Source organism: Silene latifolia, chromosome 11, assembly GCF_048544455.1.
Source record: "Silene latifolia isolate original U9 population chromosome 11, ASM4854445v1, whole genome shotgun sequence".
In the NCBI taxonomy this organism is placed as follows: domain Eukaryota; kingdom Viridiplantae; phylum Streptophyta; class Magnoliopsida; order Caryophyllales; family Caryophyllaceae; genus Silene; species Silene latifolia.
Genome location: NC_133536.1, coordinates 165510209 through 165525880, shown reverse-complemented (window position 1 = coordinate 165525880; position 15672 = coordinate 165510209). Strand labels below are relative to the sequence as shown.

At 38.7% G+C, this 15672-nt stretch overlaps 1 non-coding gene across 1 annotated transcript; it reads right to left on the bottom strand.

Moving 5' to 3' along the window:
- Positions 1 to 15208: 15208 nt before the first annotated feature.
- LOC141616280 (small nucleolar RNA R71) lies at positions 15209 to 15315 on the bottom strand. The gene has a single exon (XR_012530635.1). It is a non-coding gene; the product is annotated as a small nucleolar RNA R71 (small nucleolar RNA).
- Positions 15316 to 15672: the final 357 nt, after the last annotated feature.

The window sequence follows — 15672 nt, the reverse complement described above, 5'->3', positions numbered from 1 at the left end:
GTCAAGCTTCCCAATTAGGCATTTTCACAATTTTTTTTCTACCATGCAACTACATGTCATGATGCAACTAACATATATACAACTCTAATGTATATGCTTCTATCAACTATTATGCCATATAAACTAAATGCAACTCCTAACATCACATAGGTTCATACCGCATCAACAAAAAATAGCCACATTGTCATTAACATATAAGAAAGGGATAAGGAGATTTGGAAAGATCATACCATGCGGTCTTCTTTATATCCCTTATGCTTTGAATGTGGCGTAGTCGTCCCCATGTTTTAAGAGTGACAAACAAACATGTATATACAATTCTATGCTACAAAGAAAGAATATGTTTTTAGAATTTTTCAAAATTTTCAAATTTTATCATTTTTATAAGATAGGTTAGATGTTAGAATTTCCCATCCCCACACTAGTGTGGACATTGTCCTCAATAGATAGAACGATAGGAAATATATGAAAATGCAAATGCATGAAGCTATATGAAATGCATGAATTCTATACTAAATGCATACTACATGATATATATTACACATGATGCAAACTAAACTATGTTATTAGATGCATGCTTTCTATTAGGTTGGAAAGCTAATTTAAATTAATTCGGGTTGCTTATGAATGAACTTCCCCAAACTAAACTAAACACTACTACTAGTGCAAAAATTGGGAAGTTTATTCATAAGTTAAGTAACGCAATGCATGATAAGTAACTTGTCATTCTGGATCCTTCATGGTGGGAGTAAAAAAATAGTCACCTCAATGTTGCCGAGGTATGAGTCCTTTGATGTTGCTAGGACTCAAAAACTCTTAGCCATAAACAATCCAAAAATGACTCTCTAAATGCTCTATACTACATGTTATACAAGTTATGTAATCATGAGATAAGAAAAACAAAACAAAAGGAGGGGTAGGAGACTCACAATGGTATAGGATGAGATGTTATGGAAGCCATTCACTCCTTAATTGCGTCGTCCTCCTTTCGCTAGTTCAACAATCAACTATCACTCATCGTGATATCATCATCATCATACTCCAAAGATCCGGAGGTACCACCATCATCAACATGCTCCTCACTCCTAGCAACCCAGATTTACCTTTCTTCATCATGGGAGGCTTGAGGAAAGAATACCTTTCTATCCACCCAATCCGGTAAAGGACTCTTAGGGTAAAGAAGTCCTTGCCTAACAAGGTGAAAGAGTGGTAGACATTAGGCATAGTAGAAATTCACCCGATCCTTGTAAGCCTCTTTATGGATATGCTACATGAACTTGGTCAAGTAATTATTGCCTTCCAAAACATTCGGATCATCGGTTGTGAATTCTTCATAGGCAAAGGGGTAAGGCGGTATAACTAAGGAGGAGTGGTCTTCATTTGGATTTTGTTGTTCGTTGATGATTGTCTTGGCAAGTCAGGAGATCGGAATAAGATAGTTGTTTCGGTGAGTGGAAATGCGGCAAATTTTTCGTGGCAAGCCTATGGAGTAGGCTCCCTTGATTATCCATTCATATCCCGGGGTTGAGTTATCATGTTTCACCCAATGGAATTTGTGAATTAGCATACTCATATCAAGGAGATGACCACCCTTAACCGGCTTGTAAGCTTTGTTCTCATTAAAGTTTGGGTTAAGTGTTTAGCCAACTTTGTTATCAAGCCACCATTGACAATAAAAGTCGTCTTTTCTTTTCCTTCTTTGATGTCCATCCACCTCTCCAACAACAATTGGAGAATGTTATAATCATTCTTAGACTTCCCATGGACATTCATGTGAGACTCTAAGTAGGCAAGATCGAGTTCGGTCATATGATTTGCTTCCTTTCTTGCTATTAAGGTATTGGCTATGGACCCATGCCAATACCGAATACCCGGATGGTGGATATACAAGGCATTGAACTTCCTAGAAGTGGTCAATTATCTTCCGGCAATCGCCTTCCATAAGGGTTTGGCATTGAAATCTAGAGGCTTCTTGAAGAAATCCCAATGGTCACGAAGCCCAAGTACCTTACCGAAATGACCCTTAATCATGCGCCTACTTTGGTTCTCAAGCCGAAACTCAAAATATCTTCGAGTTTCTATCTTATACTCCCTCAAAGAACTAATGAACTCCAAATTAAGGGAGGGGTAAGTCAATTCATCCATCTCAAACAAGGTATATAACTCCATCGACTCGAAGAATGCTTTAGTTTTATCAAGCACTCCCAATTTTCCTAAAGTATCTTGGCAAACAAATTTGGTGGCAAGGACTTTCTTCATGCTAAGGAATTCAAATGCATTTCAATGATCATTAGAAAGAAAGTTACTTCCGGATAGTCTTTGAGTTGCTCGACCTTCGGTGTTGTAGTGGCAACTTCCTCAATGACCTCAATAGGCTCCCTTGCTTGCTCTCTTACTTGTTCAACCACCACAAATGCCTTGGATGCTAGAACTGTTGAAGTTAGTGTCCTCCACAATAGTGCGTTTACATAATAAATCTCATTAAAGGAATATCATCAGGATATTTATTATTTGATCCTCGTCAGTTGATTAACGTAAATCGATGAACGGTTGACTGACTAGAGTTTGACGTTATTGTCGTGAGACGGCGGTGATCAACTAACCCCTTTCGGTCACACCTTAAGGAACGAACCCCAATTGACAACTAATTAATTGTATGAGATACAATTTATTTAGTCCCTTGATTTATAGACTAAAAGGTTAGTCGATCTTTTAGAGAGATTTCGAGTTGCGAACTCGAGGCGCGGCAGTTATTATTTAATTATGCGATAATTGAATAATAAATTTTCTGAGACGGGTTTTAGTTAATTAATTGTTAATTCACTAAAATTGTACTAATTGATTAATGTGATTAATATTAGTACGTAAATAATTTGTGTAGCGGTACACGTATATTTACGGAGTGTTTTTGAACAAAATTAATCGGGAAGCATTTAAACATAAAACGATGTTTAAAGTAAAATTACACGTATTTGTGCGACAAATATAAGAACCGATTGTACTCGTAAATGGGGTCATGGAAATGGTGTAAATGGGATTGTGTGTTGCTTTAAACACAATCATTCCACTTACACATTTTTCTTCCCAAAATACTTTTGTTCTTTTCTAAAGTATGCTCCATTGGGCATATTAAAATAAGACAAAAATAACACTCCACTCTCTCTCACCAAACCGGTCACTCCCTCCTTTATAGATCAACTTTTGTTCATTATTTGTTTACTTCACTTGTGCATTTTGCATGTGAATTAAAAGTTGGTACATCTCTCTAAAATTAATATAGATTATTTACTAAGATTGTTAGTAATTAAATAAATATTTACTAAGAATGTTAGTAATATTTACATATTATCAAGGGTTATATTTAACAAATATCGAGTTAATATTTGTTAGATTGTTGGGTGCTTTGTTCTTGGGTGCTACTTGAAGGAGACTCTCTTTGAAGGTTTTTACTAGGAGGATCATCCATTATTATTTAGCACAAGAACAATCTAGATAGGTGATCTAGATTGTGCCCATATTACCATCAAAATCAATGTAAGGAAATTGTATTTTCTTAATCTCTATTTATTATGCTTTTATATTTGCATGCATGTTACATAGATCACATAAAATTGAATTATGAGATAATTTGATTTTTAATTAAAGAGTCTAATTAGGATCTATGATCTTTCAAGTGGTATCAGAGCTAGGCTTGTAATTTGCATGTTTATTTTAAGTATATTAAACAAATTATGAGATAATTTGAAAAACTCAAAAATTGTGTTAGAAGAGGTTTTAGCACGAAATTTTTAGCCATGCATACCTACTGATCTCAAAAGGTTTGTGGCAAAACTTGGTGTTTTGCGAAGTTATTTTGCTATTTATTATGTTTTTTTTGGTAGAAACCAAGTCAAAAATGCCGTATTTTGGTTAAGAGTTAACTAAAAATAGTTAAACATAGATTAGGGTCATGAAATTTTTATATTGTTTCATGCATATTTTCTACAGATTGTATGTAAAATTTCGAAGGTTGTTTTGAAGTTTTGCATGTTTATTGATTTTATGAGATAAGAGTTGATAAAAGTAAATTATCATGAATTGATAAAACGTAAGACGTCTAGCATAGGACATTTCTGTATCGAAATGAGTAGCAATTATTTCGATAGGGACAAATGTACCTAAATTTGGTTTTAAAAGAATGTAATCATCTATGTTTATACATGAAAGCATCACTCATATGATTTAAAACAAAAGATTGTACCTAATCCTATTATAACTTGGTGGTTGGTTTAGACCACTCAAGTTAGAGGTATTTTACATTCTTCACGAAAACTAAATATTATACTATCTTGTAGATTTTAAAGTCTCTAATCCGTGAACCCAATTGATAAAACCTCAAGTAAATTCGTTTAACGTATAAACGATTAGCACATTGTACAACCATTTGATTAAGAATCTTATGGTGTGTGTGCATTTATTATGTTTTCTTTTGCAGAAAAGAAACACAAATAGTGAGGTGATTGACCATATACATACGGATGTGTAAGGCCAATAGTAGGTTACATATACTTCGTTAATTATTGATGTGACCATAATTTGAGCATATTTAGCCCCCGAATTAGCCTTGTTCCCATGCTTTTTAGTGCATATTTGGGTCATTTATTGTCTTTAGTCCTTTGTTTTGCATATTCTTTGAGGTTTTGATCCCTTGGTAGGAAAGGAGTGCAAACCTTGCATTTTCATGGCAAAATGGAGCTAAATTGATTGAATTCAATGTCCAAGCATCAAAGAGAAGACAAGACTAGAAGGCCTTTGTACATACTATAGTAGATGGGCAATGATGAGAAAAGATCCTTGCATCCCCGAGGAAATCCTCAAGGATTTTATTAAGAGAAAGGAAGAAGCTGACAGAGAATCCGAGCGGATTGCCCACAATCTGCCCGTCCAAGACAAGCAATCCGAGCGTCTTCCTCAGCTGGACGCTCGTCCAGAACCACCACAATCCGCCCGTCCCGTGCCCTGGACGCTCGGATTGTGTGACAGCTAATCCGTCTTCTACTTGTTCAATGAAGGATGTGCATATTTTTCAAAGACCGGCGAAAAGGAGACCGGAGTCTCTCTTGAGACCGGCGATTCCTCAAGGACTTAATCGTCATTTAAGCCCTTAGTAAACCCTAATTTATGTACCTAATCCCCACTATAAATACCCCATTAGTCTAATTAGGTTATCATGTTCTTCTTAGGAATCTCTAGTGTAGTTTATATCAATCAAATCTCACTTTAATCTTGTAATCAAGTCTTAATACAAATCTCAATTCCTTAATCTCTCTTTTGTTCATCTTTCATTTTGGGTAATTGAAGATTATTTGGGTTATTATTGGGAGATTGACAACCTTCCAATCAATCATCAAGTACTTCTATTATTCTTTGCTTTATTATTGGAATCATTAGTAGATATAATCCTCTTAATCTCTTTTTAATTATTGTTAATTATCTTCATTTATTCATCATGTTTTACTTTGTTGGTATGATTGACAACCTTGCTAGCATGTTCAACATGATAATGAGTGAGTAGTTTCCTTAGCTAGGGTTAATGGGTAATTAGGGGAAACCAACATGGGGGATGATTCATGCTTAAATTAATATGTTTTCATAGTTTATTTGCTTGCTTGTTGTGATCTCAACTTATGCACATGTTATGTTTGATGAAATGCGAGCCTATGAATCCTTGCATTTTTTACCCATCACCCATCTTTTGAATGAGACTTGTAAGACATAAACCAACTCGAGTCTCATTAGACCATGCATATAGTTGAGTAGGTAAGATTAAGTCGACTTGTAGGTGTTGTACAATCTAATCGATTCGGCTCCGGGATCCAAACTTTCCTAGGATTGTAAGATATAAACCAACTCGATCCATCACAACAATAATTGCTTGCTTATAATTTGAGAATATGTTTGTATGATCAATTCCCATGAATCCCTTATGACCCCATGACACCCTAGTGCCTTTTATCAATTGTTTACATCCCTTTTTAATCATCTTGCTTGTTTACTTTTATTGCTATTTAGTTTAGTGATCTTCTACTTCAAACCCCAAATTGTGACACCCCTAGACACCACTAGTTGCAATTGAAAATCTCATCTCAATTCCCGTCCCTTGGGATCCGACCTTTACTTGCCTCTTTACTAATTGTAGAGTTGTTTGTGGAGTTATAAATTGTGTTTTGGTCTAGGTGCTCCTAACGACAAGTACCGAAAACTAAATCTCCCAAGGGAGTCCGACCAAAAATGGCGCCGTTGCCGGAGACGGTGTTAACTTGATTTAGATTTTCTTAGATTGTTATTAGTTGTGTCTTTCTTTGCCTTGGGGAAGTAAAGTGATACCCGTCGTTGTGAGTACCAAAAATAATATTTATAATTCCTATTAAAACTAACCTAGGCTAGTGGTAACAGGGTCGAACCACAAGGAGGCGAATGTAATTAATAATTGTCTAATCCTAGTCTAAGGTAACGAAGGTGGGGGTTGAATTGATTTGGTCTATAGCTAAAGGAAATAAACTAAATAGACGGATAAAACAGATAAAAGAAGGGGTACTAGGATGGTCGGTTCACTATAGTTTCGGCGGGAGCATACTAAGTAGGTCTAAATCAAACACATGAAAACAAGAGGTCCTCTCAGTCCACTCTTAACAAATAGCATCTTTCGATCTAGCTACAAGTCCCTAGTATCACTAATACTGACTCTCGTCCTGAAAAGTGACTTATAATCTAAACTTTACCTATCTTTCGATCTCAGCTTAGTTTAGTCATTTTAATTGGTGATCTAACAACCTTCCCTATCTTTCGATCTAATGGGTCAGTCATATATTAAGCATTCAACTAGTCGCATGCATTCGATTAGTCAAATACAACATTTAAATCAATTAAAACGAAGGTAAAACCTCACGTGGTCAGTCGATCGACCAGGTATGGCGGTCGATCGATTGACACGCGACTTCAGGCCATGTTAATACTAATGCCGCCTACACTATAATTTCCCTACATCCTAGCACGAATAAATTAGCTACTCATACTAAGAATGATAACAACAGTAAGATTGGCTAAATAAACTACAGAATTCATGATTGATACGGTAAGATAAACAATTAACATAAGATGGCAATTCGGCTTGGGAAACTGATCTAGCAATTCTATAACTATGAAAGAGAGCAAAATAACTTGAACAAAACAGGAGAGTACCGTGCGAATTGCGAAGGAAAAGAACAAAGCCGAATTATCAAAGTGAATTGTATTCAATCCCGAATTAATCCTTGAACCCTAATTAATGATAAACTAAAACTGTATATTAAACTTGAATAAAAATTCGATCCTTATTCTGAAAACTCATGCTGCGTTATATAGGAAAAGTACGCAGCTATTATTCCTAAACCTAATAACTCATGGGCTTGATAAATCTCGATCTTTTAATTCTCGTCTGAAGTAGCGACTTGGTCGATCGACTAAGCATGGCGGTCGATCGACTGCCCTGAGCTGAACAGTAGCTACTGGAACCCGCAGGTTGGTCGATCGACTGAAGGCAGTGGTCGATCGACTGAAGTAGCTGATAGTTGGCTTTTATAATCTCATGGATTTGGCTTTTGGGCCTTGAAACGCGCACCAAGCTCGTTCCTTAAGTGAATTCTTCACGTCAAATGCAATGCAGGATACTTGGGGACGGATTTAGCTCAATTTCCGTTGAATTCTTCACATTTCTGTAATTATGTACAAAAACACGAAAGTAGACGGAAATAGAGAAAATGGTAGCTTAAACTACACAAATAAGCTCTGAAATGCGTGTAAAAAGAGGTGTAAAACATCATATAAATGACACGCATCAAACTTCCCCAAACCAAACCCTTGCTTGTCCCCAAGCAAGAACTAAACTCGATCTAATGACCTAATGGAACGAGTTCAATCTCAGAGCGAATTACAATATGTAAAGCCTAAACCATTTTAATGCAATAACCAACAATCAATTAGCAATTATGAATCATGCAACCGAGTTATGAAGTCGTTAAAAACTGTTGAACCATCAACTATAGAGACTTATCAAATTGGACTCTCACGAGTCGCTCGAATCACTCAAATAAGAACAAGGTGAAAATATGTAAGAGGATAGAAAGAATTCATTTTTTAAAGACTCTCACCTAACCACGACCTATAAGAACATGCCTGCAATATAATATGAAAGTAATCTCTATGACCGTACATATGCATTCCAACCAACAAAAGACCATGACACATGCCGAGGTATATATGGATATGTGAGGTATGGGTAAGAAGAGGCAAAACATTTACGGGAAAGTGGAGGTATAGGTGATCAAGCTAGTACCGAAACGGAACCATATGACAACATCCTTCTTCTTGCTCAAAATTCAATCGATACGGTGCTATAGCAAGCACAAAACTCACAATCTCCAGTATAACAATAATCAACCAACTCCCCATAAGATACTAATGCAACATGGGAGCAAAAATCGCCATAAGATAAGGATTTTGAATTATGCGAATTGATTTCCTTCGGAACCCAGTCGATCGACTTGATGTAGTGGTCGATCGACTGAAGTAAACAGTACAGAACTCTTTTTTCTTTTTCGAATCATTTTTTTTCTTTTTTTTCTTTTCTTTGAACTTCTTTCCTCCTTCATTCTTTTTATCCAACAAAATCTCAATAAGAGCAAATGCTACCAAAAACTAAGTAACAATCCCAAGCACATAGACTACTAGCTTGACAAGGGCAGGCTAAATGTAGGATGTAGTAATGGGACAAAAAGGCTATTTTTGGCAGTGTGAAGCTTATGGGTAAAATGAGAAAAGGAGACCTCTACCACATGTGTCAACAAACCACAAACCGAATGCATACAGGTATTAAGCAGATCAAGTTCATATTTATGCACATTTATGTAACATGTCTCATAAGGAGTACTACTCACATTTCTAGATAAACTGGTCATAGATGATACCAGTTATAAGCTCTAAACCTTAGAAAATATGATGTAGCTTGCCAAAATTCTAAGTCAAGTCTCAAGTTCAGCAAATAATTAACAAAAACTCGTAGATATGCACTTATACGATTCTACTAATAACATGTCAATTAGCAAGGTTCAGGCAGAAACAGATGCAAATGCAATATCATCATTGAAATACTACCGTTCCAACTCGACCTATATGCTGAAATAAACATGCAAATTTTTGAATTTTGATGAAATTTTTCAATTTTTTGGAATTTTCTGTATATATAAGAGAAATGAAATAAACAATGCAAGCCAAAAATGTAAACGTGCAACTGAAATGCAATATAACAATGCAAATGAAATGCGACGCAAAACCTTTCCCCAAACCAAATCGCACAATGTCCCCATTGTGCAAAATCATGTAATGAAGAAAAGAGAAACGGGAATTTGCGATAAGTAAATATGACATGAAGTGGAACTCGGGAACTCACAAGACTTTAAGCGCAACAAAAAGAAACCTCCCCAAACCAGCGTGAGCTAGGAGGTTACAGTAGCTAGCAGTGCTACCAATAAGTACCTGAAAGACAAACAAATACCACGCATAAAACCGAGAAAACAATAATGAAGCGGTAATTATATGCATAATTGAGAAAATAGAAGAAATAAATAATATGACGGAAGATAAAGTGGAGTAGAAAACTCCCTCAATTCCGCAAATCGACCAAACACAGCAGGGGAAAGGTCGTGAACAGGTACAGCAGTCCAGGGCGGTCGATCGACCATAGCAGGAAGTCGATCGACCAGAGTGAACAGGAACAGAAGCTCCTGGAACTGTGTAGCCAGTCGATCGACCATACAGGTCAGTCGATCGACCGAAAACACTGTTGTAACTTCTGATTTCTTCGTATTTGCTCAATAACTTGAGCTAATGAGGTCCAAAAACCTGCAAGTGCACAATAATACGCGCCCAAAATTGCGCAAAACCCAAAGTAAAGTCTAAAGTGCTTAAAAATCCCAAACAAAATAATTAAATGCGAAGTCTCGCGCACACAAAAGCAATAAAATAGTTTAAAAGCAATAAAATGAAGTTTTTGATAAAGCGGGTGATCAACTAGTAGTTGATCAAGAATGGTCACGGTATGGCCCACTTCGTCGGCTTCTGGCTACAAGAGGTAGCCTCAACGGTGCTCATCTTCTAAGCTGCACCTTTCTCAACTTCAGCATCCGTAGAGCTTGACGGATCAACAGCTTCGTCATCTCCCCAATCAATGACCTCTTCCGGCTCATCAAAGTCCAAGTCGGACTTTCTCACTCTGGCTGGCTCATCTTCAAGCTCCTCATCAGTGCCATAGCTCAGGCATCCAAGACCGCCTCTTGAAACGACTTGCTCCTTCACAGCCGGAGCAACAGGCATCTCTCCCTTCCCCAAACCAGCTCCTACAATGTCTAAAACAGAAGAATCTTCCTCCACTTTGCTCCCAATCTGGGGCGGAGGTGTTACAACAGGAGTAGGAATAGAGACAGGCATATCAGGAAGTATAAAATAGGATTTCTTTTCAGAAACCGTATTGCAAGTGACAGGCCACATGGGGTCTTTCTTCCTAGCTGTATGGGCAAAGACAATGGAGTGTTTCCCTACTTTGAAGGTCAGGGTCCTAGAGCCAACATCAATAACTGCACCAGCAGTGTGCATGAATGGTCTACCTAGTATGATAGGTATGTGTGCATCTTCGGGCATATCAAGCACCACGAAGTCAACAGGGAAGAAAAACTTCCCTATTTGCACGGGGATGTCCTCTAAGACTCCTATTGGCTGGACCGCAGAGCGATCAGCCATCTGTACTGTCATATTTGTGACTGTAAACCTATTCAACTTCAGCTTCCTAGCAAGACTCAAGGGCATTACACTAATACTGTCTCCTAGGTCACATAAGGCTTTCTCAATAGAAAAGGTGCCAATATTACATGGGACTGAAAAGCTTCCCGGGTCCTCTAGCTTAAGGGGTGCAGTATGGGACAAATAAGAGCATGTCTCCTCAGTTAATGCGATAGTATGCACAGTTTCAAGTGACTTCTTTTTAGACAGTAATTGTTTCATAAATTTCATATAAGCAGGCACTTGATTGAATAGTTCTAGGAAAGGTACTTGTACGTTTAGACTACGAACAACATTTTCAAACTTATTAAAAGATACCTGTTCCTTCGTCGGCACCAATCTCTCCGGATAGAGGGCTGTAAGAAGTAACTTAGCCCTCTCCTCTAAGTCTCTCATGCCGGCGTCGGTGGACTTAGGCTGAAAGTCCACTACCTTCTCTTTCTTGTAGCTTGACCCTTCTTCAGACCGTCTCAAATGTGAACCGTTAATTGACATAGGGTCGTACTTTGGAACCGGAACAGACCCATCAGTAGTCGGGTCTGGCCTCAATATTTTCGGGGCAGTCGTACCCCGAAACAAATGATCCCTCAGGTTATCGGGCATTGGAGGACGAAAAGGTTCACTATCAGCAGCAATTTCAGTCGATCGACCGGTTAGGTCATCGATCGCCCGACTTGAACAGACCGAAGCTCTGTTTGTCACACTTCAGTCGATCGACCGGGTATGTCAGTCGATCGACTGACATACCTGCTGTTCGTCTTTTTCTTGTTTTTGTTCGTTCCAGCTTTCTTTTGACTCGGTTCCGCCTCATCTTTTGCAGCCTCGTCCTCGACTATGACGGGCCCCTCAAGGGTAGACCCACTCCTCAAAGTGATGGCATTAAGAGTCTCTTTCTGGTCCGTCTGAGTCGGTAAATGTCCCGGAGCTCGAGTTGTACTCTTGCTAGCCAATTGAGCAATTTGGCTCTCTAGCAGTTTCATCCCGGCCTCTCTAGCTTGGGACTCCTTTTGCAACATATTCTTCAACTCAGCAAAGTCAGAATTTTGAGATTGTTGCTGCTGCGGCACATAGGGAGGTTTTTTATATGATTGTTGCTTGTGAGGGGGCACATAAGCTTGCTGCTGCTGCTGCTGTGGAGGTGGAGTTGGATTTAGGACATTCTGGCTACTCCACCTCAAGTTGGGATGAACATTAGGCTCATAGTAGGTGTTTGTCTGCCTATAATGTTGAAAGGCAGCACAAGACTCAAAGGGACTAGGACAATTTTCTGAAACGTGTCCCTCAGCTCCACACCTTTTGCAGACCCACAACATTTACATGGTAAATACCTCCTTTTGAAGCTCCTCCCAATTCATATTTATCAAATCTCGCAGTGAGAGCTTCAAGTGCAGCTACAGAAGGAGATTCAGCACTCCTCCTTTGATTCCCTCTGGAATTCCCATAATCAGCTTTATGGGTGGCTAAGTCATCAATGATCTTCCACCCTTTGGTCTCTCCAACATTCTCTGTAAACCGGCCACTTGCTGCAGCGTCCAAGATAGCTCTTTGATCATCATAGAGCCCATTATAGAACTGATTGCATAGGCTCTACTTCTCAAACCTATGGTGCGGTATGGTTCGCACCAATTTCTTGAAACGGACCCAGGCCTCATGAAAGTTCTCATCCGGCCCTTGTTTGAAGCTCGTGATCTGAGCTCTAATCGCATTGGTCTTCGAGGCAGAAAAGTATTTCTTGTAAAATGCCAAGGCCAACGAACTCCAATTGGTGATCCCATTAGCAGCTCGATCCAGGTCCATATACCATTCTCTTGCAGCATCACGAAGGGAGAATTAAACATGGTCTCCTTTATCTGATCCGGGGTCACGCCAGTGGGTGCGGGTATGGAACAGCAATAATCTATAAAGGTCTCCATGTTCTTAGCTGCATCTTCAGTTGCAGCTCCCCCGAATTGGTTTCTCTCAACCAAATTAATATAGGCAGGCTTTGGCTCGAACTTTCGGTCTTCCCCTGGTAATGCGAATCCTTTGTAAAGATTCGCATTGTCGGCTTCGAGTGACTAGCGATGCTTGCTTCTTCAGCCATGACTGGAATTTCTGGAGAAGTGACGGTCTCAGCTGATGAATTAGAGACAGGAGATGAAGGGGGATCCTCCTCAAATAAGGCATTCTCGTAGTAACTTGATAGAGTACTTAGCTCTTCCTCTGTCGGAAACGGCGCCAAAATTTGATACCCGTCGTTGTGAGTACCAAAAATAATATTTATAATTCCTATTAAAACTAACCTAGGCTAGTGGTAACAGGGTCGAACCACAAGGAGGCGAATGTAATTAATAATTGTCTAATCCTAGTCTAAGGTAACGAAGGTGGGGGTTGAATTGATTTGGTCTATAGCTAAAGGCAATAAACTAAATAGACGGATAAAACAGATAAAAGAAGGGGTACTAGGATGGTCGGTTCACTATAGTTTCGGCGGCAGCATACTAAGTAGGTCTAAATCAAACACATGAGGCGGGAAAACAAGAGGTCCTCTCGGTCCACTCTTAACAAATAGCATCTTTCGATCTAGCTACAAGTCCCTAGTATCACTAATACTGACTCTCGTCCTGAAAAGTGATTTATAATCTAAACTTTACCTATCTTTCGATCTCAGCTTAGTTTAGTCATTTTAATTGGTGATCTAACAACCTTCCCTATCTTTCTATCTAATGGGTCAGTCATATATTAAGCATTCAACTAGTCGCATGCATTCGATTCGTCAAATACAACATTTAAATCAATTAAAACGAAGGTAAAACCTCACGTGGTCAGTCGATCGACCAGGTATGGCGGTCGATCGACTGACACGCGATTTCAGGCCATGTTAATACTAATGCCGCCTACACTATAATTCCCCTACATCCTAGCACGAATAAATTAGCTACTCATACTAAGAATGATAACAACAGTAAGATTGGCTAAATAAACTACAGAATTCATGATTGATACGGTAAGATAAACAATTAACATAAGATGGCAATTCGGCTTGGGAAACTGATCTAGCAATTCTATAACTATGAAAGAGAGCAAAATAACTTGAACAAAACAGGAGAGTACCGTGTGAATTGCGAAGGAAAAGAACAAATCCGAATTATCAAGGTGAATTGTATTCAGTCCCGAATTAATCCTTGAACCCTAATTAATGATAAACTAAAACTGTATATTAAACTTGAATAAAAATTCGATCCTTATTCTGAAAACTCATGCTGCGTTATATAGGAAAAGTACGCAGCTATTATTCCTAAACCTAATAACTCATGGGCTTGATAAATCTCGATCTTTTAATTCTCGTCTGAAGTAGCGACTTGGTCGATCGACTAAGCATGGCGGTCGATCGACTGCCCTGAGCTGAACAGTAGCTACTGGAACCCACAGGTTGGTCGATCGACTGAAGACAGTGGTCGATCGACTGAAGTAGCTGATAGTTGGCTTCTATAATCTCGTGGATTTGTCTTTTGGGCCTTGAAACGCACACCAAGCTCGTTCCTTAAGTGAATTCTTCACGTCAAATGCAATACAGGATACTCGGGGACGGATTTAGCTCAATTTCCGTTGAATTCTTCACATTTTTGCAATAATGTACAAAAACACGAAAGTAGACGGAAATAGGGAAAATGGTAGCTTAAACTACACAAATAAGCTCTGAAATGCGTGTAAAAAGAGGTGTAAAACATCATATAAATGACACGCATCATAAAGCTCCTCAAGGTTTGTTCTAATTATTTTCGAGTTGTTTGATATTTTGCATGTCTAGAAGATCACAAGGTAACTTGTTACCCTTTCATCACGAAATTGAAAGGACTTTGACAAACAATAGAAGACTTGCTAGGAAAAATTTGAGAGGTATTGGTGAGGTTGTAGATATTCAACCAAACGCTATTGAGTTCGTCAACCCTTTTGCAAGAGAAGGTGAGGAGAACCCAACACAAAATCCAACACAAAATCAACCCACAATGCCTAAATTTTCATCACATTCCGTACCAACCGAGGAGAACCTACCCAATAGTACTCCCACACCACAACACTTAACCGGAAATTTCATTGCCAAATCCGCATTTATCCAATTAGTCGAAAGAAGCCAATTTGGGGGGATGCCTAGTGAAGACCCTAACTCTCACATGGAGACTTTTTGTGACTATTGTGATGCGATTTCTCAAACCGGTATAACTCAAGACCAAATTCGATGGGTCTTATTTCCTTTTTCTCTAATTGGCACCGCAAAATAATGGTTGAAAGGCCTTGATAAGGCTACTCTCGGAATTGACTCTTGGAATTGGCTCTAGCTTTCTACAAAAAGTTCTACCCACCGGAAAAGACTAACATGCTAAGAGCTCAAATTACGGGCTTTAAGCAAAGAGATGAAGAATCCTTGTATGAAGCTTGGGAGTGATTTAAGGGAATTTGTCGCTCATGTCCTCATCATGGACTTAGCGAGTGGTTCTTGGTACAACAATTTTGGAATGGTCTTTATGAAGACTCAAGAAACATTCTCAACATGGGATCAAATGGTATGTTCACCGAAGTTGACGACAATCAAACTTGGAACAAGATTGAGGAAATGGCGGTCCATAATTCACAATATAGTAGACCTCGCAAGGCTACTAGAGGAGGAAAGCATGAAGTGGACTCAATTACTCAATTGGGTGCTTAACTTAGTGCTCACATTGATACCATCAATTTGAAGTTCGAAAAAGCTATGGCTAGACTTGAAGAAGCCTTAAAATCACCAAAGCATCATGTTAATGCCATGACGGCATCTTCATCAATCCCAAGTGGGATATGTGA